The following is a 25,441-nucleotide window of genomic DNA, read 5'->3' as shown; positions in this document are numbered from 1 at the left end:
CAATCAGGGTTGCGGAATTCCTCCCTAGGCAACCAGAAAATCACTTCAACCGGGCAGAGATTGCTGCGCCTCTGTGGGCAAGTTCCACTGCTTTACTAGCCACCCTTCTCTCCCCTCTCCTCGAAGGGCTTGGGAGCAGCTGAGGTGGGGGACACTGAGACTGCTGGGAGGGAGGAAGGTGGGGAGCTGCAGTACCGCCACTTGCTGCAACAGCGTTAAGCTGGGAACAGCAGGAGCACTGCGGGGGGGGGGGGTGGGGAGGGAGGAAAGAGGAGCAGGGGGAAGAGAAGGCGAAGGAGGAGGAGGAGAAGGAGGAAGAGGAGGAGGAAGAGGAGGAAGAAGAGGAAGAGGAGGAGGAAGAGGAGGAGGAGCAAGAGGAGGAGGAAGAGGAGGAGGAGGAGGAAGAGGAGGAGAAGGAGGAGGAGGAGGAGGAACTGGAGGAGGAGAAGGAGGAGGAGGAGGAGGAAGAGGAGGAGGAGGAGGAGGAGGAGGAGGAGGAGCTGGAGGACCAGGAGGAGGAGGAGGAGGAGGATCAGGAGGAGGAGGAGGATCAGGAGGAAGAGAAAGGGGAGAACAGATCCCCCACTGAGTGCTGGGCGTCCTGGTCAGCTCAAAGGGAGGGGCTTCCTCAGCGGGTGGCCATACAACCCTTCCTTTGCTGGCCCCTCACCACCGACATGATGGATGTAGAGCCTTGAGGAAGGCCAAGCAGCTCAGCTCTGCCGGTGAGCAGTCAGGGTCCTTCTCTCCCACCTCAGAGGGAGTCTGGAGGGGCCCCCTTTTCTTCCCTCCGCACCTCCATGATACCCCCTACTCCCAGGAGGGAGTGTCTGCACTTGCCATCTCCTCCTCTTCCCCCATTGTCCTTGCCCTGAGCCCTAGAATTCTGAGGAGGATGTGACCTTGACTTTTCCTGAGCAATAACGAACATCTCCCCTCCTTCTCACCCTCCAGTTTCTCCCCCTCCTCGAGACTACACTCAGGAATCAAAGGCCATGCGGTCATCATGCAAAAACCATGCCGTCACCCTGGAAAGACCATGTTGTCATCCTGCAAAGGCCTTGTTGTCATCCTGCAAAGGCCATACCATCACCCTGCAGAGGCCACTGGATGTCCTGAGGACAAAGGTTTGGGGTGAGGCTACTAGGGATCTGGCTCTGGGACTGGAAGAGGGTGAGGGGGCCCATGGTTCTGCTGCTGCTGCTGCTGCTGCTGCTTCTTTGGAAGAGGCTCCAGGGGCTGGGGACACTTGGGGTGGGAGGGACAGAGAGCCCAGCCTGCCCCCCCCAAGTCATTTTATTAACCAAAGCACCTTGAACTTGGTGAAGGACACGGCTAGGGGCCATTTTCCTCGGGGCTTTGAGAAAGGGCAAGGCTGGGAGAGCTTCTGATTGGTCCATCAGAAAGGGTTCCAAAGCCATTGACTGAGAACAGGCACCTGATTGGCTGATGGGAAGAGTTCAGAATCCTCCCTGGCTCTTGGCCACGCCCCCTCCCCCCTCCCCAGGGGGTCTGGGGTGACTTCTTCTCCCATCCCCACTACATAGACCCCTAGGCATGGACTGGGGACAAGAAGACAGGAAGTAGAAAGGAAAAAGGGGAACTTCTGTGCTGGGGAGGTGGGAGAAGAGAATTCCCCCCTTTATGTGGAGGAAGATGGGGAGGGGGCCCTAGGGAGGGTCTGTTCTGAATGAGGAAGGAGACCCCCTGCAGGGAGTCCTCATCCTGCTAGGGTGCCTTTGGGATTTGGGAGAGGGGAAGGTTAGCCACAGGTGGCCATCTGCCCAAGGCAGGGATGAAGAAGCCCCTGGGTAGAGTATCATGTGAGATAGCTGGGGGGGGGGGGAGCTTCTGCAGCCCTGAGCAGCCCTGGGCTGAGGAATTGCAGTTATTCAGGGGGAATGTGCCCTTGCTGCCTTGGAATTATGTACCTTAATGATCGCTCTTGTCTTTTAGGGAAATTCCCCACAGCTGCTGTCTAAGGACTATCACTTCCCAGTGGGTTCCCATCTGTGCCTCTCCAGGTTCTGGCAAGAAGCTTTAGAAACACCTTTCCTGTGGACAGGCTCCACAGGATTCTTTCTGAAGGATGACTTTCCTGACCGAGTGAAACAAATCTGACATAAAACATTCCTGATGAAAGAAAGACAACTTCTCTTTATTGGGCTGGGCTAGTGTTTGTGCCCACAAAAGGACTCTGGGTCCCATGGCGTGCACATGGAGGAAGGTGTCTGGGCAGTCCATTCGGAGGGGAGGGCCCACTTCTGTTTCCCTGGAGATACCCAGTCAGGTTTCCTTCCTGCCACTTCCCTATCCTTCCCCGTCCTCCCAGATGGGACCCATTCTCTCACCACCCCATTTACAGTGTGTGTGCAGGTGAGGAACATGGGCTAGACCTGGTACAGCATATGGCATCTGTGACCTTGGCAAACAGTGACCTAAGCAACTAGTTCCTAACAACAGTCCCTGCTTTCTTGGTTATCATTGTTATATCTGAATAATTTTGAAAAATACACATTGAGTAGTTCCTCTAGTAGATTCTGTGTAACTTGGGCGTCCAGAATTACGAAAAAAAAAAGCTCTTGAGGTTTATGAATGTCAGATCCTTCAGTCAGATGTCTAGAAGGCCCCTGCCTGCTGTCTTCCCCATTCTTTGTGAGCTATCATTCTACTTCTCCTTCTGTGATGGCCACAGATGGAGCAGCCTAGGACCAGTTGGAGACAGGGGATCCTGGGGTCAAAGATAAAATAAGGTGCAGAGGGTTCCTAGCCCATTTTTTTCAAAGATGGAGAAATAGACCTCAAGAGGTCAAGGGACATGCTCAGGATCATGTAGTGAGTTTAATGGCAGAGTGAGGTTTTTGATCTGAGATCCTCTGGCTCCCAATTGAACCTTCTTTCCTCTGCACCCAGCACATGACAGTTCCTCTCTAGAAACCAATGAAGAGGCTCGCTGAAAAAGATGGTTTTTCACTATTTCCCTTGAAATTCTCCATCTTTCTTTCTTCCATGAAATAACGGGGAGGGGTGGGTCACGCCACTCATGGGAGAGGAAATGCTGGCTCCAGAGGGGCAGAGACAGACACCAAAGAGGTCCTACCTGAACACATACTAAATCTTACATATAAAGAGTTCAATAGAAATTACTGCTCCACAGCTAGGTAGGGGGCAAAGGAGCAGGAGGTAAATGATGACACCGATTAAGAGCAAGAACATCTGTACATTCCATCTGTGAACAAACAGTCCCACAGAATAAGGTTGAGATGAAGATCTTAGAATGGGAACTTGGGAGGCCTTGAGTCCAACCTGTTCACTTTACAGATCAAGGAACTGTGGTTTAGAGCCATGAAGTGGCTTCCTCAGAGTACTCCTCAGAATTACTCATGTAATTACTAAGTCACAAGCAGGAGCTGAGTTGAACCCAAATTCTCTGCCCCAGAGCCAAGAGTCCTGTGCCCAGGACCAAGACATGGTTCCTCCACCTTCTCAGCTTTCTCAAAGTGGCTCCCGTCCCTTTGCTCCCCATACCTTTCTAGGCATAATTCAGAAGGATTGTCCAGTAGAAATCAATTCAATTTGACAACTATTTAATAAGTGCTTACCAAATTTCATTTCCCATTGCCTGTAACCATGCTCATGGTTCTCCATCCCAAAAAAACCTAACTTGATTCTTCCATCCCTAATTTTGTCATTTTTTTTCTTCCACCCTTTGTCTCTAAACTCCTGGAAAATGAAGAGGCTGCTTACTTTCCCTCGATTTCCTCCTCTTTCTCTCTTCTCACTGTCTTCTTTATGCCTTTATCATGATGTGGCTCCCATCTTCATCATTCCAATAAAACTGCTCTCCTCCATCTTTTGCCAAATCCATTGTTCTCTTCTCAATCCTGGCTCCTCATTTTCCCTGAAGCTTTTGACTGTTAAGCATTCTGTCCTCCATGATATTCTCTTCTCTCTAGGTTTTTGGGACACCACTCTCTCCTGATTCTCCTCCTACCTGACGGCTCCTTTTCTGTCTCCTTTGCTGGATCCTCCTTCAGATCATACCTTCTAATGATAGGTGACCCTCAGCGTTCTGCCCTGCCCTCTCTTCTCTTTCTACGATTTCAAATGAATCTTTCCTACCTCAGTCTCTCTACTAACCTCTGGTCTGGCATCTGCAGTTGTCTTTTGGATATGTCAAACTGGATGTCCAGTAAACATTTTAAAATAAACATGTCCAAAATAAGTCATTATCTTTCCAGCTAAATTCTCCTTCCACTGCATTCCTCCTTACTGTCAAGGACAATACTGTCCTCCCAGTCTCTTAGACTCAACCTAGAAGTCATCGTGGATTCCTCAATATCTCTTACCCATCACCACCCATGTCCAAGTTGTGGCCAAGGACGGTTGATTTCATTCTTATAACTTTTATTCATTATTCCCCCCTTTTCCCTGATACTGCTACCACCACCCCCCCAGTCCCTCAACACTTTACACCTAGACTATTGTAATAGGATCCTGGGGGACGGAGAACTGCTTGCCTTAGATCTCTCCCCACCCCACCCCACCCCATCCATGCTCCATTTAGCCACCCAAGACATTTTCCTAAAGCTTAGGTATGATTATGTCCCGCCTATTAAATAAACTCTAGTGTCCTCCTATTGCCTCCAGGAACAATTCCATTAGGCCTTCAAAGCCTTTCATAACCAAGTGTACTTTTACCTTGCCAGTCTTTTTAAACCTTACTCCCCAACATGTAGTCTTCATTATAGTGACCCTTGGCCTCCTGGCTATTTCATTAACAAGATTTATACAGTGCCACACCGGTCAAACTACCAGTGCTAGAAAAAATAAGAATGAAATTCATCTAAGGGAAGAAAAAAACAAAGAATCTTTGTTGAAATAATGAAAAATGTGGGAAAGAAGAGAGGATCAGGGAGGCATCAGAAAGTCATTTTGTAGCTAGACTGGAAAGGACTCCAATTGCAAAGGGTCGGGAACATTTTGACCTACTCATCTTTTCATGCTTCAAGTAATTTATTTAAAAAAATCCATTAATTCCAGTAGTGATTTCGACTCCTAAGTGTAAAGATTATATTTATCTGGAGAACACAAATATAAACTGAAGTCCCACAAAGGTCCAGACCAGCTTCAGGAAGATAAAGCTCTTCAATAAGCTGATACATCAGAGAAAGGGAATCAATCTAAGCATCCCTTTTCTTTCCTGAGGACTCCTGTTATATTAGCATGTCCCTCACTGATCTACTCTTTGTAGAGGAACATCTAGGGCTGAATACAGAGAAGTGTGTGGATTTGTAGACACCCAAGTATTTTATTTTGTCTAGTTATTTTTAAGTGGAATTTTTCTATCTCTTACTGATGGGCTTTGTAATATATGGAAATGCTGATGATTTGCGGGGGGTTATTTTAGGTCCCACAACTTTGCTAAAGCTGTTAATTGTTTCAAGTAGGTTTTTGGATGATTCTCTAAGGATGCTAACAAATCACTTGCAAAAAGTGATAGTTTTATCTCACTGCCCATTCTAATTCCTTTAATTTTGTTTTCTTTTCTTATTGCAAAAGCCAATATTTCTAGTACGATATCAAATAATAGTGGTGATAATGGGCACCCTCATTTCACACCTAATCTTACTGGGAATGTGTCCAGCTTCTCCCCGTTACAAATAATGCTTGCTGATGGTTTTAAATACATGCTGTTTACGATTTTAAGGATAATTCCTTTTATTTCTATGCTCTCTATTGTTTTAATGGGAATGGGTAATTTTGTAAAAAAAAAAAAAAAAAAAAAGATTTTTTTTGCATCCATTGAAATTATTATATATTTTTGTTAAGTTTGGTGACTTATGCTAATAGTTTTCCTAATATTGAACTAACCCTGCATTCCTAGTATAAATCCCACTTGGTCATAGCATATTATCTTGCTATACTTTTACCTTCCCAGTCTTCTTATATCTAACTCCCCAACATGCAGTCTTCTTTACAGTGACCCTGGCCTCCTGGATGTCTGTTACATTAACAAGACTTATACAGCGCCACATCGATCAAACTAACAAATAGTTATTTTACACAGCTAGAAAAAAAAAGAATGAAAGTTGTTGTAATCTCTTTGTGAATATTTTATTACAATTTTGGCCTCAATATTCATTAGGGAGATTGCTGTGTAATTTTCTATCTTTCTTCCTTTTTTTTCTTTTGGTTCTTTCTGGTTTAATACCATATTTTTGTCATAGAAGAAATTTGGCAAGACACCTTTTTTACCTATTTTTCCAAATAGCTGACATTATTTTGGAATTAATTGTTCTTTAAATGTTTAGTAGAATTCACTTGTAAATCGATCTGGCCCTGGAGATTTTTTTCTTAGAGTTCATTGATGGCTTGTTCAATTCCTTTTTCTAAAATGAGACTATTTAAGTAATTATTTCCTCTTCTGTTAATTTGAGCAATTTATATTTTTGCAGACATCCATCCATTTCAACTAGATTGTCAGATTTATTGGCGTACATTTGGGCAAAAATCTCCTAATTATTGCTTTAATTTCTTCCTCATTGGTGGTAAATTCACCCACTTCATCTTTGATACTGGTAATTTGGTTTTTTTCTTTACTTTTTCTAATCAGATTAACCAAAGGTTTATCTATTCCATTGACTTTTTCATAAAAACAACTCTTAGTTAACTTAATAGTTTTCTTAGTTTCAATTTTATTAATCTCTCCTTTGAGTTTCAGAATTTCTAATTTGGTATTTATTTGGGCAGTTTTAATTTGTTCTTTTTCTAGTTGCATGGGCAGTTCATGGATCTTTTCCCCTATTTTATTAATATAACTATTTAGAAATATAAAATTTCCCCTAAGAACTGCTTTAATTGCATCCCATAAACTTTGGTATGTTGCTTCATTATTGTTATTCTCTTGGATGAAATTATTGTTTCTATGATTTGCTGTTTCACCCATTTATTCTTTAGAATTAGATTATTTAATTTCCAACAGGTTTTTAGTCTATTTTTCCCTGGCCCTTTATTGAATGAAGTATATGGATTTGTGACCATATTTAAAAATAAGCTGAGTAAACAACTTACTGAAAAGTCAGTTTCTTACTGAAACCTCGAGGAGGGTGGAGGGGAATGAACACACGTCTTTTTTTTTTATTTTAATAGCCTTTTATTTACAGGTTATATGTATGGGTAATTTTACAGCATTGACAATTGCCAAACCTCTTGTTCCAATTTTTCCCCTGCTTCCCCCCACCCCCTCCCCCAGATGGCAGGATGACCAGTAGATGTTAAATACATTAAAATATAAATTAGATACACAATAACTATACATGACCAAACCGTTATTTTGCTGTACAAAAAGAATCGGACTCTGAAATAGTGTACAATTAGCCTGTGAAGGAAATCAAAAATGCAGGCAGGCGAAAATATAGGGATTGGGAATTCTATGTAATGGTTTTTAGTCATCTCCCAGAGTTCTTTCACTGGACGTAGCTAATTTGGTTCATTACTGCTCCATTGGAACTGATTTGGTTCATCTCATTGTTGAAGATGGTCAGGTCCATCAGAATTGATCATCATATAGTATTGTTGTTGAAGTAGATAATGATCTCCTGGGCCTGCTCATTTCACTCAGCATCAGTTCGTGTAAGTCTCTCCAGGCCTTTCTGAAATCATCCTGTTGGTCATTTCTTACCGAACAATAATATTCCATAACATTCATATACCACAATTTATTCAGCCATTCTCCAATTGATGGGCAGCCACTCAGTTTCCAGTTTCTGGCCACTACAAAGAGGGCTGCCACAAACATTCAATGAGCACACTTCTTAATGGAATTTCTCACACCCAGTATTTTGAACTTTTGTCACATACTTCTATGAGTTCTGATGAACCTGTCATTAGAGTTCTTACATATTTTAATAGACCTTGCCGAAGCATGCTGTACAATAGCAACTATCGTCTGTTCTGTTTCATCATTGACAATCCTCTATTTCAGTTATCACATACCTTCAAAGTTTACATTGGAAGATGATTTGTTTTCTCACTGAAATGCAAAGCCAAAAATATTGGCTCTGATTATCTTTAATTCTTCTTTATTTATCTCTTCTGTCTGCTTGGCCATCAGGAGCAATGAGGGGAAAGTTGCAGAGGCCCATTTACTGCAGGGACTCAAAGGGTCTTGGCAAGGAGATCTGGGCCAAAGCAGATCGGGCAGTCTCTGAGAAGAGTGGGTTCTTCTTCATGGGAAATATTCTGTCCATTGTAAACTTGGTCACAAAGCTCCAAATACATTCAATTTATTGTTAAGACTAGCAGTTACCAACAAGTGGTATTTTTAGCTCCTCTGCAAACCAAAAGTTCTCAAATGAGGGCAGAAAGATTATTTTTCAAGACAAAAGGAGTAACATCCAAAAACCAGAAGGCAACATCGCAGATGGGAAAACTGCATTTGGTTACAAAATCTGAAGCATCACATGCATGGGGGGGGGCAATATGAATGGATGGACATTAACAATTTGGGACAGCAGCCCCTCTTCCATTCTGTTGATAGGAAACCACTGATTGAGACCACCTGCATCTTACAAGAATAACAAATAGATCTCTTTTAACTGTGCAAAAACAGTTGGTGGCAGAGAGGTATCAGATTTTCTGTAATTGGTCAAGGACAGCTGATAGTATGGAGATAGTGGGGTTTTTTCCAATTGAAAGTGCTTTATAGGACAGCTGAACTTTCAAATTGAACTCAGAGGAAAACTGATCATTGTAGGAAAACTAAACTTTAAACATACTACAAACTTCCAAATTTAACTTAAAGACAAAGGACTGTGACCTTAGATATTTATACAAAATGTTGGTGGAGAAACAAAATTAAATCAATTAAAATAGAATTAGGCTCAATTTGATTTTCTCACATCAAAGGCCCCTGGACCACTTCTCAGGGATGGTGGAGAGGGAATCATTCAGGAAAGAGAAATCTTATGATCACTAAACAACTTACCAACGCTGATGTTCTAGGCTTTTGTGAAATCCATGAGAAGGAGGGACCTGATCAGAAAGTACTGGAATGTTGTAGATAAGTTTCCAGGTCACTAGGCACTGCTGATAAAAGAACTGAAGAGATATGATTACTGAGTTACTCACTGTCAGTAATTGTGAGGGGGAAGTGGAGAAAATTAGAAACAATGCAGGATTGAAGGCCAAATTGTCCATTTTTTTGAAAGATCATCCTAGTCATTAAATTGTAGGCCATTGAGGGATAAACTTTGTTTCTGGCTAAATTACATATTTTAATAAAGTATTACTTAGGGAATACTTAGAAAGTAATCAGAAACCAAAGGAAGTTACAGCTTCATTGAGAAAAGTTAGTATGAAGTCCAAGCTAGCTCCCTAGAGGACTCGGGATCGGCGAGAGGCAGGATAAGCAAAAGTCCTTGGTCTTTAGGGGGAGAAGTGAGGGAGATGGACAAAATGGCCAAGGATCCCTCCTTGTTTCTAGAGTCCAGAATCTCAATCTACTCCCTGATCCTTCCTAGCATTATCTGTATACACCAAACATAGAGCCAGCACAGAACAGTGAGAAGGGCCATTTTTCCAAACATATATAAATGGAATCATTGTCCAATAGGTAATTAGCCTTGAGTGCTCCATTGTTGGGATTCAAGCACATCTTTTAAGAGTTTCAGCCCTTTACAATGCAGTAGTAAATTAATCCACCCATTCTGGAAAACAATTTGGAACTATGTCCAAAGGGTTATCAAACTGTGCATACCATTTGATCTAGCAGTATGGCTACTGGTCTTATATCCCAAAGAGATACTAAAGAAGGGAAAGGGACCTGTATGTGCACGAATGTTTTTGGCAGCGCTCTTTGTAGTGGCCAGAAACTGGAAACTGAGTGGATGCCCATCAGCTGGGGAATGGCTGAATAAATTGTGGTATATGAATATTATGGAATATTATTGTTCTGTTAGAAATGACCAACAGGATGATTTCAGAAAGGCCTGGGGAGACTTACATGAACTGATGCTGAAGCAGAATCAGGAGATCATAGTACACGGCAAAAGCAAGATGATCAATTCTGATGGATGTGGTTCTTTTCAGGCCTGTTTTAGTGATCTTGTTATGGAGAGGGCCATCTGCACCTAGAGAAAGGACTGTGGGGACTGAGTGTGGATCACAACATAGCATTTTCACTCATTTTGTTGTTTGCTTGCATTTTTTTCTTTCTCATTTCTTCCCTTTTTGATCTGATTTTCTTGTGCCGCAAGATAATTATATAAATATGTGTACATATATTGGATTTAACATATATTTTTAACATGTTTAACATATATTGGATTACATTCTATCTAGGGGAGGGGTGAGGAGAAGGGAGGAATTTGGAATAGAATGTTTTGCAAGGGTCAGTGCTGAAAAATTATCCATGCTTATGTTTTAAAAATAAAAAGGTTTAATAAAAAAAAAGGTGCTCATCTAAACTATTTTCCTTCTGAACAAATGGAAAAATCCAACAGATTACTTCTCTTAAATTTCTGTTACAAGCTGGGCATTGTGCTAAGGACTGGAGATAGAAAGAAAAAAGCCAACCTAATGGGAGAGCCAAAAGCTGTATGGTATGGATGTACAAAATATACATATAATTTATGGAAGGTAACATTAAAAGGGGAGGCACAATTAGCTCAGAGACTGGGAAAGGCCTGAAGAAGTTGGCAGTTAAGAGCTAAGTTCCAAAAGTGGGAACTCCAAAGGGCAAAGGTCGTTAAAAGAGGGCATTCTAGAAAATGGACAGATTGAAAAAGCACAAAAATTGAAAAAAGACTGTCAGAAGGAAAAATAAGTAGGTGGTATCAAATTCTGGTAATGGATATTCTTTTCTGTATAATGCTTGGCACAACAACTGGAAATAATTGCTACAAATGCTAGATATTTATTAATATCTGGAATATTCTTTGCAAAATGATTGACACTTAGTACCAATGAACCATTGGTATTAATAAATGTCCATTTTCAAGGACAATTGTTGGCACACAGTAGGTGCCATAAATCCCAGTCATGATCAACACATTGACAGTCTGAAAGAGTGAATGGCTCACAGCAGGTGGTATAAGGGCCAACTCTTTCTATACTTTCTCTGAATTCCCTTCTAGAATGACCGAACATAGTAGGTACCCTAAATGGTCGTTATCATCATTCATAAATATCGAGCCTGCAGCACAATGACTGCCACATGGTAGGTGGGATGTCAATGTTAGCTATTATTTCTCTAAGGAAAGTCTTGAGAAGAGGGACAGGCACCAGTGTGGCAGTAGGTAAAGACTAGATCTTGGAATCTATGGATAGGGTTTCATGTGGTTCCTGGCACACAGTAGGTAGGCTAGAGAGCTAGGTCCGAGGAGTCAGTTGTGTACAACGATGGGAAGAGTGTCTGGAAAATCAAAGAGGCTATGAATGTTATGGCCCCTGGCTGGGGGAAAGGGCAGGTCAATTCCCTGAGAGCCTCAGCAGCTGTGGGGTGCAAGAGGGGGTTATGGGGCAGCCTTTCCTGAGGCAGTGTTGCTTGTGGCCTGGGAATGAAATAAAATGAAGGCAGAGAGGATAGATTACCCTAGTACTGATCAATAAATGTAAAGTGCTTTGCACAGTGACTGGCATACAGCAGGTGTAGAAATGCTAACACTTTTTATGACTTTCTATGAATTCCCTTCTCCACTGACTGGTACATAGTAGGTACCATAAATGCTAGTTATTATTATTAATCAATATACAACTCATAGTATTGCAACTTTCACACAGTAGGCAGTATGGAAATGTCAGCTCTTATTTACCTATGGAATGTGCTTAGAATTGTGACAGGCACCTCCTTGGCAGGATGTAAATACTAGTCATTACTAATATAGAGAGTGTTTTACATGGTGAGTGGCACATAGTAGGTGGTATAAAATGGTGTCTATTAATTTTAAATTGTGTATAATGCTTGGAACAGTGAGTGGAACATAATAGGGGCTCTAAATGCTAGGTATTGAAGTGGAAAAGCACCCCAAATGGTACCATGAGAAACATAATCTTCAATCTTTGTAGTTTGAAGTTTATTACTAGTTCTTCCCATCGTGATGCAGATGGCATTTTTACACCCCCAGCTGTACTGTCCTAAAAAAGCTAAGACCTTCACAGCTTGATAAACATAAAGAAATACTGTCTTACTGCTGTCTGGGAATGACTCCCTTAGAGTGATAACCTTTGCCTCCTGTGTACAATAGAAATTCCTTTTATTATGACAAATGTATCAAGAAGCATTTTGATGTTTCTTCTTTCTAAAATATGTGGCCCTGAGACCATTCATTACTGACTCCTCCCATCTTGGTGTTGGGAGATCAGTCCTGACTAGTAATAAACACTCTTAAAACTTCATTATTTTGGCTGCCCCGTGTTTTCTCTCGCCTGTTTACTTTACCCCCAACCCTCGTCTAGATGGCAGGGAGACCGATACATGCTCAATATGTTAAACTACATGTTAAATATAATAAATGTATACATATCCATAGTTAGATAAAATGTATTTTTGATTACAGGAAATTGAGAAATTTTTGAACCAATGAAATGATGCATCTAACATAACAATAGAAGAAGCTGACTGGAAGAAATCTTTATGTGACAAATCTCCAATAAAGGTTTAATATCCAATATATACAGGCAATTCATAAAAGGGAATCTTGTTCCCAATAGTCTAATTTCTATAGGTTCATTAGTGTTGATCCAATGTTTTTCTCATATCGCAATTCTTTATATGTGCTTTCTTTTCAGATGTATTAAACAAAAAGTACCTTTACAAAACAAATGCTCCCAGACTTATGTTAGTACTGTTCCCCAGAGGAGAGGGTGATTTTCTCCATTAAGGGAATCAGATGTAGACAGGTTTTCACTACCAAGGAACTGGCCTAGTTGAAAGATAACTTCAAAGAGCAATGATTTGTGAATACATAGTCTAATGGGGCTAATGAGTAGATGTTCTCCCTAGCAGTGTTCCAGGCTTGGGGAGCTCTCTGAAGACTTACTTTTACAGTCAGCCAAATCAACAAGTCTCCAGATGAGAAAGACCTTCTGCAGGAAAAGGGATAAAATAGTAAATTGGCTTTGTGGATTGGCTCTCTGAAGCCCTCTATGACTTGCCAAGCTCTACAAAGTGCCTCAGGCACTTCATCATTTTTGGGGTGCTTTTATTCTTTTCTGAGAAAGAAAGAAATTAGAGCCAGTATGTTTACTTTTTTATGATTTTAACTTTTACATATCAGTGGGATATGTAAAATTCACAATAAAAACTCTTAAGCTATCTGATAATTAAAACTGAGACCACAGATTCATCAATTCATAAGTTTGTGATAGGGTTTGAAGCACTTTTGAGTATTAAAGATTCCCACAAGTGGTATGGTTCCCGCCAGCCTCTCCCCACTATCTCTTTTTGGTAACATTCTTACTTAAAATATGTCTCAATATGGTCACAGATGCATGTATCACTTCTGCACACCTAGCCTGATATGGCCCCTTAAGAACTGACAACTATTGGGTCAAGGGCAGAGGTAGCACTGTAAAATGAAATGACATCAAGAAAGAGAGGCTTAGCCTCGTTATCAGCGTAAGGAAGAGCTTTATCTGCCTGAAGTCCAGGCGAGACTTTCAAGGAATACCCTTCTGTCTTTGAGTCCACCAGATATTCTGATCCAAGTCCTCACTTTTAACAGTTCTTGTTGTTGGAATTAATCAGTGAATATGATTTCAAAATTTACTTGAAGAATGAAAAGATAAATAAGAATGTTCTCCTTGTGTGTCCATTGGAGAGGCCAGGTAAGCGCAGTTAGGATGTAGCACAGGCCTATGGCCTGGATGTGACTGGCTACGAGTACATAGGGACTACCTTTGTGGGTGGGATCTCTAGCCATGGAGGGACCCCTGAAAACTCTGAAATCCCGTCAGGAACAGGAAGTATCTCTATCTCTGATTGGCTGTGCCTGTGACCTCATGGACCCCATATAAGCTCAGTGGGGAAGAGCCCGAACCCTTTACACCTGGAGCTCTGCCAAGAAGAGAGAACTAAGAGAGTGCAGGAGGTCTTAGAGTAAGATGTAAACCACATGAATAAAGTCTTTAAGCTTGTCTGCCAAAACTCTGGGGTGCTCGGTTGTGCTTAAACTGCATCCTTATGAGATAGCAGCCAGAGGATTTCTGAAGGCCTCAGGAAGAGGTGAGATTGATATTAATATTTACCAGAGATCTCTCTGACGCCCAGGGAATTAGGAAAGGCTGGCAATAGCGAGTGCAATTATAGCATGTTGCACTTGTGTATGGAAGTCATTTGCAGTCTGGACAGAGAGAGGCCTTCTGATGCATCAGGGAATGTTAGGAAACACAGCACAATGACCAACAATTAAAACCAGAATTTCTATTCATGAAACCCTATTTGGGAATATTGTGAATGGGTTGTCACAAGTGGATTCCTAAAAAGAAAAATAGGCTGGGATGAATGAAGCATAGTCAGGCCAAAATGAACACTTTTCTAGGACAAGATTCTCCGGTTATTTTAGTGGGCAGGGCATGGGGACTCATTTATGATTTAACATTCATATGCTCCTTGCAATATTAATACAAATAGATAATTATTTATGGAAGAAGACTTTATTTTGATCTATTTTCATGAAATCATCCTGGAATCATTCACCATAAGAAGTCAACTGATACTTTTTTGTTTCTGTGAGTGAAATCTGCAATCATCGAGGCAAACAAAGGTTCGAGCTTCCAAGCATAATGATTTATTGGCAAGGTATGCAACTGCACAACAAATGTGGACCAGGTCCCTCAGCAGGCACTGGACCCCAAATAAAGATTTTGCACAGATTTTTACACATTATATGAAAACAACAAAAAGGAAATAGACCAGCATGTAAAAATAGGTTAAATGGCTTCTTATTGGAGGAAAAAGTAGGAACTTCCCAAGTTGGGGGGGGGGGGAGAGTGAATTTCAGGACTTTCCCAGATGTGAAACAGGATATCACTCCATTCCAATAGTTGGGAGAGGGAGAGTGGATAATGAAAACCAAGTCTCAAAATGGAGTCAGTATTACAAGATGGAGTCAGTGTGCTTCACACAATTCCCCTCTTTGATCCTTTTGGGGAGGACCCAGCCCACCCCCACAATGGATCATTGATCTATAGGCCAGTTTTAGAAAGGTTTTCCTATATTTATTATCTGAATTATATACTAAGAAAAGACCACTGGGGATCATCCTCTTACAAAGCTTAGTACAGCAGTTGTAATAATGATCATCAATATTAAATAAAATGAAATCCCTTTGTGTCCTCAGAACTCATTCTCAATGTCCATTTAATCAGCACATTTCATCTCGAGTCCCAGATGCATAATGTACTCATTTTCAGGACAACGGTGAAGAGGGGAGGGTAGAAATCTTCTTTGGTTCCATGTCACATGTAGAAGTTCCTAGATGAGAAAATTAAGTACGATTAGGTAATACAATTAAGATTATGCAATTATATAATTATTACAATAATGATCATCAATATTAAAATTAAGTCTCTTTGTGTCCTCAAAACTTACTCTCCATGTCCATTTAACCAGCACGTTTCATCTTGAGTCCCAGAAGTCCGATGTAGTTATTCTTTTAGACATTCTGGAATGGGCCTCATTTTCAGAACAGCACTGAAGAGGGGAGGGTAAAAGTCTGCTTCTCTGGCTCCCAATTACATGTGGAGATTCCAAGAGAATACAATTTAGTACAACCTCCTAAACTTGGTGGAAACCAGTTCAACTTGTACAGTTCTGATCCTATTAATAATAGAGGCACAAGAACATCAAATCAGGAACCCATAATTTAGCTAAAAATTTAGAAAATTTCTGCTTTTACATACTCCTTGCTGTTTCCATATTGACCTAAATCCTGTATCTTTTACGGACAATGCTATCAACAAGGTGAAGGGAGAATCTAAAAAACAATTCATGAGAGCATGATTTTGAAAATGAGCTCTTGTATCTTTTAAAACAGATGCTTCAAAATAGGAAAATCATTTTACTTTCTTTACAATTATGAGGTCAATTTTATATATAATGTCCTTAATCCAATTCTGAGAACCTGTTACTAAAACAAATTCAAAGTCTGAATTTCCCATCAGCAATATTGGAAGACAATCATAAACACACACACACACACACATCCCAGTTTTTGGAGAGAACAGTGTGATCCTATTGCTTTTTCAAAATCTACTACTCCATTTAATTAAAACAACGTTTACATTACATCTTTGCCTTCTTACTTTGCCTAATTCCCCCCTCAGAAGTATATAATACCTTTATTTCAGCATCACCACTACAAAACTTATATGTTAAATAGTAAATCTATCAATCAAACGTCTACAGTTCACCCCTCTGATTATAGAAATCTGCTATGAAAGTGCAAAGGAGTGACATGATTATGATAATATTCTTATCTTCTCAAGGGCATAGACTGAACTGAAATAAGCCATGACAGAGGAAAAACTCCCTTGATAGACACACACACACACACACACACACACATATATACGTCATTCATGTAGAAGAGTTCTACATTATTACCAGTATATCAAAACCCTGACTCAGGACTGACTGGATGGGAAATTTCCTGTTCAAAAGGGAATGAGCAACATAAGAGAAACTAATTGCAGAGAATCCCATTTTAGAGCATGCCAAGGTCATCTTCCCAACTTTCCCCAGAAATATCCACTTGTAGCAGTTCTCAGAAGGCAACACATACCATCTTCTCCTTGAAGGACAGACCCCTGGTTTAATGGGCACTAAAGACAATCATATTGGAAATCAAACTCAGAACAATATTAAATTATAGCCCTCAAGAGCTCTGACCTCAAATAGCAGAACTTCATCACAGCTTAGAGCTGGGCTAGTCTTTTGAGTTCAAATGTCCCAACGGTAGTTAACAAGCAACGACAATTTAAAGTGACTTCACTTAGTTTTCATTTGGAAATTAAGAATAATCCCATTCTAGGGTTCCCCACATACAATGAATACACAAGAGTTGACTCCGAAGGCTAGAAGATTGCTACAGGCTACAGGAAGCCTTCACCCTGTATTAGCCATGGACTCTGAAGGCCGGAGTGAAATCTTCGAATCTGTGGTCCATTGTTATTAAGTTGATTCAAAGATGCAACCTCAATACATACTATTTATCAATGTATTCAAGTTACATCTTTAAACCACCTTAAACATTTTCATAGCTTTTAATAAGCGACAGCCAAATATCTCCACGTGAAAATTCAATTAGAGGCAACTTGTACATTCCTTAGCATTTCCAAACATGAGGTGAGCAGAGTTGGGAGGGGCGACCCTCTTGTAAGGGGGGAGAAAGTCACCCTCCTCCTGGCCCCGGGAGCCTCTGCGTGTCATTGATTTCTTTTAGACAAAATCACTCTCTCCACAATGACACCCTCTGATCTCAGATATGCGCATTGACTTGACTAGAAGCAAAAGCAATAATAACACATCCCGGGGCCTCGACACAAGCGAACGCTAAAATGGGAAGGACGTTTCAGTTCACAAATACAATTAATCAGTTCCTGCTTGGAAAAGTCGCATTTTAGATTGTTACCTGTACAGCCCGCCTGTTGTCTCAGGGAGAAGGGAGGGAAAGGAGGGAAGGGAGGGAAGGGAGAGAAGGGAGGGAAGGGAGGGAAGGGAGGGAAGGGAGGGAAGGGAGGGAAGGGAGGGAAAGAGAAAAATTTGGAACTCGAAAATCAATGTAGCCAAAGAGCTCCCGGAGGCATTGGCAATGGGCCCGCGGGCGGCTGGCCGCCATCTCACAAGCCTCGACGTGATTTAGTGAAGACGGGGAGAGCGAGGGGCACCCCAGGAGAAGGAGCCCAGCCCCCTCCCCCTTTCCCTGAAGCATCTTGTTGCTCCATTCCCCTCCCCCATCGTCCCAGGCTCTTCCTCCTCGGCATTCCAGGTCACGGGCCTGGCCTCTTCCTGCATCTCCTGAAGCCCGGGCCAAGGTCAGCGCAGGGCAGGACAGAGGGACGGAAGCCTCCCCCTTCCCTGGCCACAGACGTAGGAGGCTGGAGGAAGTCCCTGACTTGTTTCTTGCTGCTCCTCGCGGGTGTCTCACTCAGCCTCCCGTCTGTCCTCCGTCTGTCCTCCGTCCTCCAGGAGTCCCGGCAGAGGGAGGTGGCGCGTGGGGGAGGAGGGAAGGGAGGGACACCTGGCGTCCGGAGCGGGACCTCTGCGCTGGGACCGCCCCCCCTCCTGCTACTTGCTGCCCTGCCGAAGACGGCCAGGAAAAGGAGGCACGGCTGCAGAGGTCCCGCCCCATCCAGGGCCCTGAGGCTCCTTGGAAGGGCCCCGAAACAGGACAGTGCCCAGGCTGCAGCGGGCGCTCCCTCCCTTTCCCTAAAACAAACCAAAAAATCCTTCACTTAACCTTACCGTTTCCTTAAGATCTGATCCTCAATCTCTTCGAACTTTCACAGAAAAACTATCAAAACTTTTCTAAATTGATCAGGTCCGTGCTTTTACATCCTATTCTTAGCTTAATGCCTTGAAATCTTGCCTTTTGGCTTCTGTCATCTTCACTCCTCAACTTCTTCTTTGTAAGGCTGTCAGTGATTTTTTTTTAATTGCCATGTCCTTGTCTCAGACTTCATCTTTCTTGATCTCTCTGTAGCATTTGAAACTATGGGGCTTCAGCAAAAGAACTCTGGGAAATGAATGTGAACCACTTCATAGAACTCCCATCCCTCTATTTTTGTCCACCTGCATTTCTGATTTCCTTCACGGGCTAAATGTACACTATTTCAGAGTCCGATTCTTTTTGTACAGCAAATAACTGTATGGACATGTACACATATATCATATTTAACTTATACTTTGGCACATTTAACATGTATGAGACTACCTGCCATCTGGGGGAGGGGGTGGGGGGAAGGAGGGGAAAAATTGGAACAAAAGGTTTGGCAATTGTCATTGCTGAAAAATTACCCATGCATATATCTTGTAAATAAAAAGCAAACAAAAAAACAAACAAACAACAAAAAAAGAAACTATTGGGCTTTCTGAAATTTTCATGTGACCCCAGATGGATTGGTACATAAAATAGATCTACAAATCAGACATTTACTGATAAATCATAATATCGTGACTCCCACATTCAGTCATGTGACCCCATATGGGATTGAGACCCATAATATATGATACTTGTTATTAGCCAGTAGAAAAGTAAATATTTCATACTGTAACTAGCTGTTCGTTTTTGTCTAGTTAGGTAGCTTGAAAAAATTTCCATCTCTCTCTGGACGATTGCAAAATTCTATCATTCTCTTCCATATATTTTTATAAGCAAACATTTTTCCTTTATTCTTTTTAAACTCAAAATACAAAAGTAAACTTAATATGGATGCGAATTAAAGACTGTATCTTGTATTGAATCAAATATTGCAAACCTTTGTTCAAATGAAAACACTCAACATCAAAATTATATATATATATATATATATACATACACATGCATATGTGTGTATGTGTTTCATGTACATATGGATGTTGAGACACTTCCAAGGTGTAACTTATTTCATTTAAATATTATTTATATTCAATAAACTTTGTAAAAATAAAGAAATTCAATATCTATTCTTGCAAACAATAGTGAGCATATAAGATCTTGCTAGATTACTCCTTTGAATTCTAACAGAATTTAAATATAAAATATAAAAACAATAAAAATATAAAATGTAAACATAAAATTGCAGTAGAATATAGCTATAATAAAATATGTATAAAGTTCTCATAAATATTTTTTAATTAGAGTTTTATCATTTTATATATGGGATTTTCATAATTGTAAGTACAATCAACTTTGTTTCTTGTATCTGTGATTATGTAACATAAACTTTAATTTAGACCTTTTTAGGGACAAATTTTGTTATTGTAGTTAATCAGAAGCAATTGATGAGAAAATATAAACAGATATTATGAATAGTATATTAAATGACCCTGGGTATTTGCCATTCATTTTTTGTTGAAAGGGGATGGCAGAACAACAGAGTTGGAATCGCTGCTGTTAAACAAATACTCCTCGGTTGGACTTTTAATGTCTCTCACAACCAGGTCCCAACCTACTTGTCCAACCTTCTTCCACATTCGTGTTCTTTCTGAACTACATAGTCCAGTTAAACTGCCCTTTGTACACACAGTTCCTCGAACACCACCATCTAGTGCCTCTGTACCTTTGTACTGATAAGTCCCCTGTGTCTGGAATGCTTTTTTTTTTCTCACTGCAGCCTCTCAGATTTCCTTATTTCCTTGAAGACTTAACTCCAGGACTGCCTTCTGCAAAAATGCTTGCCTAATTCCCCCAAATGCTGGCCCACACAGTCATTACTTAGCCAAAGCTTTGTAAGAGGGAAGGGAATAAACTTTACGGTCCAGGTGCTGAGTTGAGGTACTTTTTACAAATATTATCTCATTTGATCCTCTTCATAGCCCAGAGAGATGGGTGCTGTTATTACCCCATTTCACAGTTGAGGAAACTAAGGAAGACAGATTTTAAGTGATTTGCTCAGGGCCACACTGCTAATAAGTGTCTGAGGCAACAGGTGGGGATGTCCACCACATTACTGAATTACCTAAAACTTTATTGACAAGATCTGTGTTTCCCTAGATGCCTGCTTTGTATATATCCTTTACAGCTCAGTAGCTGCTGTACTTAACCCATTCTTTAGTGAGCAGTGTGGATCTCCTAAACTGCCAGAACACTTGTCATACCTGAGACATGGAGAGACCTTTGGGGATTTCTGTTTGTTTTTCAGAGACCATCTAGTCAATGCTGGTGTATGCATCCTTCTTTAAATTGGCATTGAATTGTACTGATTGAATTCACTGAAACTTGGAGTTCAAAGAATCAAAAGACAGATTCAAAGCCAATGGCTTCCAAATGGAAAAAGCTGTATTTGAAATACTTAACAAAACCAATTTAAATCCTGTGATCATTTAACCTTTTTCTCAGGTATCAATCATGATTCCAAAGAATTATATATAATCTGGTTCCCTCTGAAAGTACAAATGAGAGGGTCACTTTGACAAATCTGCTTAAAAAGCAGTGACGAATTGAAATGCCTCTCAACATTGTTTTCAGGGTAATGCCTACTCGTCTGCAAAATCTGTGCATATTCCTCAGCTATTATGGCAACAGTTCATACAGAATTATATTTCTTTTCATCTAGTAAGGCAAAAAAAAGCACAAATGGTTCCAGATATCCTATTGACTAATCAATTTAGCTCTCCAAACAGTTGGCTCGCTGCCAGGCTGTGATGAAATTGAGAAAAGATGTCAGAAGCTTCATTTAATTGGGGACAGAGAGGAAGAAGAGAATAGAATAATGTCAAATGGATGCAAATATCAACTCAATCTACTGGTTCCCCACTCCATCCTTCCCAGGAATATTGTGAGCAGTGGTGGGTTATGCCTGAAGGCTCCCTCCAGATAGATGGCATTGTGATTCCATAATCATAGAACTAAAAATATTGGAATTATGATCAAACATTCAAAGCCGAAAGGGACCTTAAAGATCATGTAGCCTAGGGGTGTACTAGTTAGCATTTAAGAACAGGATAGAGAGAGGGAAGGGGGAATACATATATTCAAAGCCATACTTTTTGGTTCAATCAGCATTACTAACGTTTTCTTCATCACTTTCTTAAAACTACACATTCGACAAAATAAATCATACTGATCTTAGGCTATGCAATTTTGGAGGTTTAAGTGCTGACAATGAAAATTAAGCAATTGGCTGGAGGGGTATAAGCTGGCTCCAACACACTCCAGGCCAATCATTTCATTTCACATCGAAGGAACTAAGGACAAAGAGGTGAAAATCCAATTAAAAGAAAAGTGACAGGAGAAAACTCAGAGTCACAGAATTTTAGAATTCAGAAGGAACTCAGTATCTAGTCCAAGTTCTATTCAAAAGGAACTCCCACTAGAGCATACCTAGTAAGTAGAAGGGAGAGGGACTACCTAGCCATAAAATGAAGTATCCCTGAGATACAAGGTAGGAAGAATAGCAGTCGATACTGTAGAGCTCACAGGAGGCAAAACCTAACAAGGAAGTTAATGACAAATCCCATGGATTCATATCTATACACAAAGGCACAAAATATGGTTGACAAGAAAAATAAAGTAGAAACTCTTAACATGACAAGACAGATTTGATCTCAATGAAATCACTGAGATGTGGTGAAATGAGGCCTATTTCTGGAATATACCTCTGGGAGGTATTCCTTATTCACAAGAAACAAGACTAGTAACAGGGGACAGAGGGACCAGGGTAGACGTGTGCTAAGTATTATGAGTCCTGACCCCATTATCCTCTCACTTGATAATCCTACCCCTCCACTATCTACCTCAAGCATATGAAAACTTCCCTCATTTGAAATTTATAGATGAGAACAAATTGTCCCAACAGCCATGAAGATCGCTAAAACGGGCACTGTTGGGGTACTTAGCTTGCTTGGGCATCAAGAACATCGAGGTCCTCTGCTAAGTCCTGGGCCGTTGCCAGTCATCTTGCCTTTTGTCTTGCCACTGGACTTCAGTGAATTTGAAAGAGAGAGAGACTGACTGTTTTGTGCAACTTGTCCTCACTTAAATCCAGTTCCTACATGAGTCAAGACATCACCCCCTGATATCATTGGTTCTCTTCCAAAGGAAGGACAAATAATAACAATCCCCTCACACATCTCATTATGCCTTCTCACGTACTTCCTGCTTCAAACTGCAAGCAGCCCAAGTGATTTTGCACCCTGATTCCCAGAACTAGCTTAATCACAATATCCTGGGTTCAAAGGACAAATAAGTATGAAATAAGAAGCTCTACCCAAGATGGCGGGAGAGCCATCCTCACTAGTGAACCTAATAAACAGTGCTTTGGTTTACAAATTTCTGATCTGGTTACTTAATTACTTAGTTATTCCCCACCCCACACTGCAAAGAAGATAAACTAAATGGGGAAATCCAGGAATTAATTTCTATGCTGAGGATATCCCTACTTATTTATAATGTCCTTCTCTCTGGTAGAAACAGCTAGATGGCAAAGTGGATAGAGCACCAGGCCTGGACTCGGGAAGACCTGAATTCAAAATCAGGCTTCAGATACTTACTGGCTGTGTAACCGTGGGCAAGTCACTTCACCCTCTTTGCCTCAGCTTCCTCATTGATAAAATAAGCTGGAGAAGGAAATGGCAAAGCACTCCAGTATCTTTGCCAAGAGAGCCACAAATGGGACCACGAAGTGTTGGACACATTTGAACAGCAACAAAAAGGTCTGTGGTAAGGGGTGGGATTCTATTGATTATCTTGACCATCTAAAAATAATTGCCACCAAAAGGTAAGAACACCTTTAGATTGAATTAAACAATGAGAATCCAGGGTCAACAGGGCTTTTTATGCCTCCGTGAATCAGTCAAAGCCACTGTATGAGAAACCAGGTAATCATGCCTTAAGAATGGGTACCTAAATGGTAGTTGAGTGGGGTTTTGACCACCTTAAAGGGCTTCACCTCTTTGGAATATGGTGCAGGACTTGCTTCTTGGAGTATCTAGTACTGGAGCACGTGTGGAAATTCTGCTTTTTGTGTGGTTGGGAACAGCCTGTTCTCTTTGGTTGAATGGCTTGAACTATTTGAATCTTTAAATCTGATAAGTGGGGAAGGCTCAGGGATCAAAGATCTGAAGGCATAGGACTCACCAAACAAGTAATGAATTTAAAATGCAAAAGGGCAAACATTATTAAGTGAAGTCAAAGCAGGAATTTGTTTGCCTGGTTCAAGCATATAAATGAGGGGCATTTCCTTGTTTTTTTGCTTTTTGGTTGTAGGTTAGGCTTTTTTGAAAGGGGTGAGGGACTGAAGGCTGCTTTAAAATTGGATGGGGCAGTGAGAGGAAGAGATTATAAAGGCATGTCAAAATAAAGAAAAATTATTTGACATACAAACAAGTGACATTGATTACAGCCATTCCATAGGAAAAGAGAATCCCTATGCCTCTCTTGGAGATTTTCTTCCACCCCCACCCCACAACCCACATCAAACCATTCATATTTCAACAGCTCTGTTGACTTGGTTATTGGGAGGGAGCCAGTAACAGATCTGGAAGTAGAGGAAGCGAACTGAAAACCTCTCTTTGCCACATCACTCTCTATATAATTTTAGGCAAGGTAAACTCTGCGTTTCTTCCTTGATCCTTGCAATCTAGGATCTCCTATGCAAATCTAGTTCTGGGTCCATATCATAATGTTCAAAAGTGTAAATCTGTACATGAACCCCAAACAGGGTACATGGCAAAGAAAGCCTACTATCCCTTGTCCTCAGTTGAAATTTTCATATGACACTAGCATACCTGTAACGTCCTTAAGAGTGGATTGCTGAAGTTGCCACTCACTGTTCCTACTCACTTTGCTTGCATTTCAGGGTTCATTTTCCGGGGCCCTAAATGGGAAGGAGAGCTTTTATGATGCCCAGCTTCCTTTACTATATTCTTTCTGCAAGGAATTATATACAGCAAACAGCCTGTTTATCTCAGTTGAATGGCCTGAACTATTTGAATCTCTAAAACTGCCGGGTGGGGAAGGCCCCATAATCAAAAATCTGAAGACATGGGATTCATTAAACAAATAATGGATTTAAAATACAAAGGGGCAGACATTAATAAGTGAAGTCAAAGCAGGAATTTGTTTAGCTGGTTCAAGCATGTAAATGAAGGACATTTCCTTTTTTTGGTCGTGGACTGGGTTCAAGCCATTAGTTGTGATTAATCTAAGGCATCTTGTAGTTTTAATGTGTTGCGAGCTCCATTAACAGTTTCATTTGCTAAATGTCCAAACTAAGACATTAATTACAGCAATGCACTGGGCGCTAGACATTGATTTAAAAAAACGCAAAAACCCCACCCCCCAAAAAACCAAAAACCCTGCACCAATCTGTGTCCACTACTAATGTGGATCACTAATGACTATGCAGTCATTATGATTAATGTCTATGTAGCATTTTCTTCATGTGAGAGGATGATGATGATAAAAGGAGACTACCAAGAGGCAGTCATTCTCGGACCTCTTCACAGAGCAGCATTTGTGTTCTCTGGCCTCTCTCCTCTTCTCTCTGCCTCCATTTCATGTCCTTCCCAGGCCACAAGCAACACTGCCTCAGGAAAGGCTGCCCCAAAACTTCCTCAAGGATCACACCCCACAAGCTGCTGAGGCGCTCAGGGAACTGACCTGTCCTTTCCCCCAGCCAGGGGCTATAACATTCATAGCCTTTTTCATTTTCCAGGCACTCTTGCCATCATTGTACACAACTGACTCCTCAGACCTAGCTCTCTAGCCTACCTACTGTGTGCCAGGAACCACGT

General features: G+C 41.1%; 1 long non-coding RNA gene across 1 annotated transcript; it reads left to right on the top strand.

The window, feature by feature from the left end:
- The first annotated feature begins 532 nt into the window (after nt 1–532).
- Nucleotides 533–2,137, top strand: LOC116420292. The gene is made up of 3 exons (XR_004230594.1): nt 533–725; nt 955–1,134; nt 1,957–2,137. It is a non-coding gene; the product is annotated as an uncharacterized LOC116420292 (long non-coding RNA).
- Nucleotides 2,138–25,441: the final 23,304 nt, after the last annotated feature.

This window comes from Sarcophilus harrisii, chromosome X, assembly GCF_902635505.1.
Source record: "Sarcophilus harrisii chromosome X, mSarHar1.11, whole genome shotgun sequence".
Taxonomy (NCBI): Eukaryota; Metazoa; Chordata; class Mammalia; order Dasyuromorphia; family Dasyuridae; genus Sarcophilus; species Sarcophilus harrisii.
This window is presented reverse-complemented; position numbering and strand designations above follow the sequence as displayed.